The sequence below is a fragment of the Gavialis gangeticus genome, unplaced genomic scaffold (assembly GCF_001723915.1).
Source record: "Gavialis gangeticus isolate Ggan-Ray unplaced genomic scaffold, GavGan_comp1, whole genome shotgun sequence".
NCBI lineage: Eukaryota > Metazoa > Chordata > Crocodylia > Gavialidae > Gavialis > Gavialis gangeticus.
The window spans coordinates 7,952,373-7,958,520 of NW_017728994.1; positions in this window are offsets into that span (position 1 = coordinate 7,952,373).

A 6,148-nucleotide genomic window follows, 5' to 3' on the forward strand; every position below is an offset into this window, starting at 1 on the left:
AAGGTGTTCCTTCACAATGTCAGTATTGATGGAGGGCAGGGGATCTTCCTTACCCGGACCTCCCTGTCCCGTAGTGGGCATGGGCGTCCAATGGGAGTCACCAGCAGCCCTACTAAGGGGATTACAGCTTTTATTCAAAAGAAAATAAATGGAGCATTTCAAACCTCCACCAGCATTGTCCTTCACTGGAAACCTTGGGGAGCATTGGAGAAGATGGAATAGAAGTTTCGATTATAACTTGCAGTCACAAAAACCAAGGAAGAGGCAGAGGATTCTACAACTGCAGTCATGCTTTACTGCATTGGGGACAAAGCCCTAAAATTTACAACATGCAAGGTGTGTTTACAGACCCTAATAACCCTTACAGAGGTGCTTGCAGCATTCAAGAGCTATTGTAAACCCAAGAAAAACCCTGTTTTTGAAAGGTATCAGTAATGGCAACTTAGATACAATGAGGCTGCAGGCATTGATGATTTTGTTACAGAGCTGGAAATAGAGCACAGCATTATGAATTTGCAGCTGCTGAGGATGTTATGCTGAGGGACAAAATTGTCTTCAGCATAACTGACAGCAAACTCAAGGAAAGGCTTCTGGAATACCCCTCCCTCACCCTAGCACTGGCTGTGGATATCTGCAGAGCAAAGGCTCTCACAAGCGCTCAGTCTTGTGCTATGTCTGCAGAATCAAGCTTGCATACAGTTCAGCAAAAGCAAAGCTGCCATAGTACTTTGCAAAACAAAGCAAACCACCAATGAAGTTTGCTGCATAAGAGAGCCATCAAGCTTCAAAGGGCAAAGTTTGCAAACAGTGTGGAAGCACACACATGCTTAGAGCCTGTCCAGCTTTTGGAGAAACTTGTTACAAATGCTCTGGAGTGAACCACTTTGCAAAAATGTGCAAATCAAAGGGAGAGGCTCCATAGTCTGCAAAAGGAGTCAGTACCCTATATATGGGCACAATGTCTGCAAATCAGCTCTCACAGACCTTTGATAATCAGAATGCCTGGTATAGGCTGGACTCATGTGAAATGTATTGTGCCAAGTACTAAATGGTTCTGAGGAGTCTCTGAAGGTCTTTTTTGTCTGTTTGAGGGGGCATCCTGTTGACGGCTTTCACTTTGTCATCGTCTGATGACACCATCTTTTGAGAAGATATATCACATATACTTAATGCTGTTGACTAAAAATTGTATTTTGTCCTTATTAGACTTTACTCCTTTCAGACATGCTCTCTCCAGGACTTGTTTCAGCATAGTATCATGTCCTCTTGGTAGCTGCCGCAATGAGCATGTCATCCGTGATTGTGTGGATTCCCGGAATGTCACCAAAGCACTAATGATTCTTCTGTTGGAATACTGTACTAGCTGACTTAATACCAAAGGAAAGGCAATTGAAATGGAACCATTTCCCATGGGATGTTAAAGGCACACAGCTCTGCCTATTTCTTGTCCAATTTGACTTGCCAGCAGTCATCCTTTTCATAAAGAATGATGAACAGTTTTTTACCTAACAAGCTCTTTTGAACATCCTCCACAGTGGGACTAGAAAAGTGCTGCCTCAGTACTGCCTTGTTGAGGTCTGTGGGTCTAAACAAAGCCATAGTGAACCATCCTTCTTTTGTGTGAGCACAAGGCTATTGACCCAGGCTGTGGGCTTAGTCACCTTTGTAATGACTCTCATAGCTTCCAGCATTTCGAGGGCAGTCTTCAGTTTGCCTAGGGTTGCATAGGGAATTTTTCTAAACCCATGTACCACTGGTCATGCTACCAATTTAACATAGATGTGGTGCATACCAGGAAATTATTTTATTATAATTATTTTATTATTTTAGTATCTAACTTAAAATAAACTGGCAAGGCAGGATTCATCACTGTGCTATAGCAATACATTCCACATGACTCCAGCCACATGAGTCCAGCCCCACTGAAAGTGTTTCTCAGGAACGACCTTATCTGGCAATGGGGACCCAAACACCAGGAAACCCTGGATAAGCTCAAGCAAACCATCATAATGGCACCTGTGCTCACGTACTTTAACCTAGCAGAGCAGCTAGAAATCCAAAATGATGCATCCAAAGATGGCCTAGAAGCATGTCTTTTGCAGCAGAAGCAGCCAGTTGCATATATTCCAAGGGCTCTAACACAATCTGAGAGAAATTATGCTCAGATTGAAAAAGAACTTTTTGCAGCTGTCTTTGCCATGATGAACTTCCACCAATACGTGTATGGCACTCACGTAAGGGCCCAGTCAGACCACAAACCCCTGGAAGTGATCTTTGCAAAGCCCATAGAAAAGGCTCCAGCATGTCTACAGAGGATGCTATTGCAGCTACAAAAATATGACATCCAAATTCACAGTCTGAATGAAACAGAGACACTCAGTGGCCAGTTATTCCAGCAGTTACAGGAGAACACGAAGGCTGATAGGGAACTACAAGCCCTCAGAGCCCAGCATTTTAATGGATGGTTGAGCAGGCAAAAACAAATTAAACCTGAGCTAAAGCCTTACTGGCCTCTTAAAGACCAAATCCAGATTCAGGATGGTTTGCTTATGATTGGGCCGAAAATAATCACTCCACGTGGCATGAGGACCAACATGTTGACATTGCTTCACTCACCCCATCAAGGCATACAAAGGTCAAGAGCATGAGCTTGACAAATCATGTATTGGCCTCAAATGAATGACCACATTGAGCAATGGATTGCAAATTGCACACCTTGTCGAGAGCTCCAACCCAGTACTCAGAAGAAACCCAAGATCTCACATGAGATCCCAGACCTGCCTTGGGTAAAACTGGCAGCAGGCATTTTTGACCTATGGGGACAGTCCTATTTGATAATAGTCGACTATTACTCCAAGTACCCTGCAATTTTACACCTACCCAACAAGACAGCTGGAATGGTAATAGCCAAATGAAGTCTGTGTTTGCTCACCATGGCATACCTAAAGAAATTGTTTGTGATCATCATATGCCATTTGCAAGTCACATGATGAAATAATTTGTGACTGACTGGGGCATAACCATCACCCATTCTAGTCCGGGTTATCCACAATCCAATAGTCAGGCTGAATGCATGGTTCTGACCATCAAATCAATGTTTAAGAAGACTTTGCAGGATGGCTCAGATCTATATCTGGCTTTACTCAATCTGAGGAACATACCTATTACTGGTTTTGAGTATGCTCCAGCACAGCTTCTGATGGGGAGACGTTTGCGCAATACCCTCCATGCTACAATGACAGTGCTAACTTCTAGACTACTGTTGAAGGCCTCCCACAAGTAGCAGAACCTTCAAAGGTGCCAAAAGACACACTATGCCCACACAGCTGCATTCTTGCCACCTCTACGAGAGGGGGAGAAAGTAAGGATGCAAACAAGTACAGGTCAGATACCAGTGTCCGTTATGACAAAAAGGGATGAACCATGTTCCTATGTAGTAAAACCCCCCAGTGGTAATGTCTACAGGAGAAACAGAAGACACTTAAGGAAAGATTACTCATCAGTAGAACAAGCTGATGCACCTCAAGAGATGGAAGCAGAACAAGCATCGGAAGTAAAACCAGACCACCAAGTGCAAAAGTTTCATTACATTTCAGAGTATCCACCAGTACCCACAGAGACAGCCAACGGCACCATGCAAACTAACAGTGGACATGTGGTGAAGTTGCCTGTGAAGTACAAGAACTATGTAATGGGATAGCAGTAAAGGATAGACCTCATCAGTGAGCCAAGTGCCAGCAACCTCTGGCTCCATGATCCCGAAATGTTCCGAGTTAAAGTAGCTACTGATGAACATTCAACTACTTAAGAGGGAGCTCCCAGAGTAAAGAAAGGGGATGTCATATATGGAATGTACTTTTATTGGCCTGTGTAGCAGGGCACTAAGGTGCCTGCTACTTGGAAAGCCGGAGTAGTGGCTCAGGTGCTCGTTGCCAGGGGGCAACTGGAGGGAGTTAAGGACACACACCTGTTTAGTCAGCTGAATGGAAGGGACAGGGCCTGGCTCAAATATAAATCCAGGCCAAAGCCTGCGGCCAAGGAGGAAGGAGCTTGGCCCTGAATGCATGAAAGAGAAAAGGCCTGGATGTGCAAGCAGCTAGTGACGTGGGTGAGCGATGGAACAGCTGCGGTGTGATTTGGAGGACGTTTTAGCCATGAGACATGGATTTGTGTTATAGCTGATTGGCTTGTGTTTTTGTTGTTGTTAAACCGGAGGACCAGGTGAGGCTATTAGGGGTTGGAGGAGGCCTCATAGAGGCTCCATGGTAGCTTGGGGCCCCTGGTGCCAGAGCGGGTGGCATTCGGGGGTGCACTGACCCCAGCCCCGCAGCGGGCAGTGTGAGAAGCCCCAGAAAGGGGGCAGTGATTGACAAGTGCCAGGGAGCACGGTTGTGAGGCAAGCCAGAAGTGCTGGCAGGGCACAGGTTGCGAGGCAAGCCAGAGCTCCGGCGGGGTGCAGGCTGCGAGGCAAGCCAGAGCTCTGGCGGGGTGCAGGCTGCGAGGCAAGCCAGAGAGCACCAGTGGGGCGCAGGCTGCGAGACAAGCCAGAGAGTGCCAACAGGGCACAGGCTGTGAGACAAGCGAGAGAGCGCCAGTGGGGCGCAGGTTGTGAGACAAGCCAGAGAGTACCAGTGGGGCACAGGTTGCGAGACAAGCCAGAGAGCGCCAGTGGGGCTCAGGCTGCGAGACTAGCTAGAGTGCCATGGGGTGCAGAGAGTGAAACAGACCCAAACAATGTCCGGTACATCTGCAAGCCTTGGGGCATGGTACAGGGGTGGTTGGAGCCACGCATAACCCATAAGGCTGGGGGTGCCTGGCACCCCATTATAGAACTGAGATGCGGGGTAGCAGCAGAACTGTAGCCAAGGGAACGAAGGGCAGCCTCCCTACAATAAACATCTAACATCAAAGACGTGGCGGGCGAGATTCCGAGGGTGCTCAGAGAACATTTGGCATGGTACGGAGGACCCTAGGGGACAGCACGGTGACCCTAGGGTTCCATCCTGCTACAGCCTGCAATGCATCTTTCCCCTGGATGCCCTGTATATGTGGTTTTTTATTGGTGGGTTCTTGTTCTCTCTGCAAGCTGTGAGCATGTGTGTTGCTGAATCCTGTTCCTAATAAAGATAAAGCCGTTTACCATCCCACTGGTCTCTGCTGAATGGTGACTCAAGGACAGAACCTCAGGGGCATGGAGGTCTGAGTAAGTACCCCATTCCAGGAACCCAGTGGCCAAGGGCAAACACTATAGGGAGAAAGATGGTCTCTCATGTAAAAGGGCTCAAAATACTTTTAAAGCTTTTAGCTGAAAACCAGAACAGTCACTTGGAGATCTCCAACTAAATTTGCTTCCATCAATATATTGTGTGAGCATTTCTTACACAACAGATGGGAAGACATAGTCTCACATTGCCTCAAGGTGTAGGCCCATGGAAATACTTTAGAGTAGTTCTATCTCAGGTTACAACAGCATAGTTAATAGCTCACCAGCAAGATCCTTCCTTGAGCAAAATAATAGCTATGCACAAATACAATACTATCCTTTTTAACTCAGAGACACAATTCCTTTTCCTTGTTCTCTACAGGATAGCACAAATGTGCTTTTTCCTATAAAGTTCAGTTTAGCTTTGCAGCCTTATTCTGTGCTTTGACTCAGCGAAATAGAAGTGATCCATCTCCGGTTTTACACAGGAACAATATTCACCAGTCAGAGTTTGTTGGTAAGTATTTTCAATGTTTTCTACAGAACAGGAAAAAAAGACCTTGAGAAACCAAACAATGTTTTATTTAAAAAAAAAAAAACACAGATGTGTTCATTGTCCTTGAATTTTTCAATAAGTAAATCATTTTCACATCTTTTCCACAGCAAAACTGTAATTGTTTGAATGAAATGAGAACTGTCTGTCAATTTTAATTTAGAAGGCCATATTTCATAAATAATGGTTCTGACAAAAAATTTTGACCATCTGTAAGGGCCAGCATAGGGTATGTTAGAAGACAGTTCTGGGTGCCACACTTCAAGAGGGATGTGGACAACATGGAGAGGGTCCAGAGGAGGGCCACTTGCATGATCGGGGGCAGCAGGGGAGGCCCTACGAGGAGAGGCTACGGGACCTGAACCTGTTCAGCCTTCACAAGAGAAGGCTGA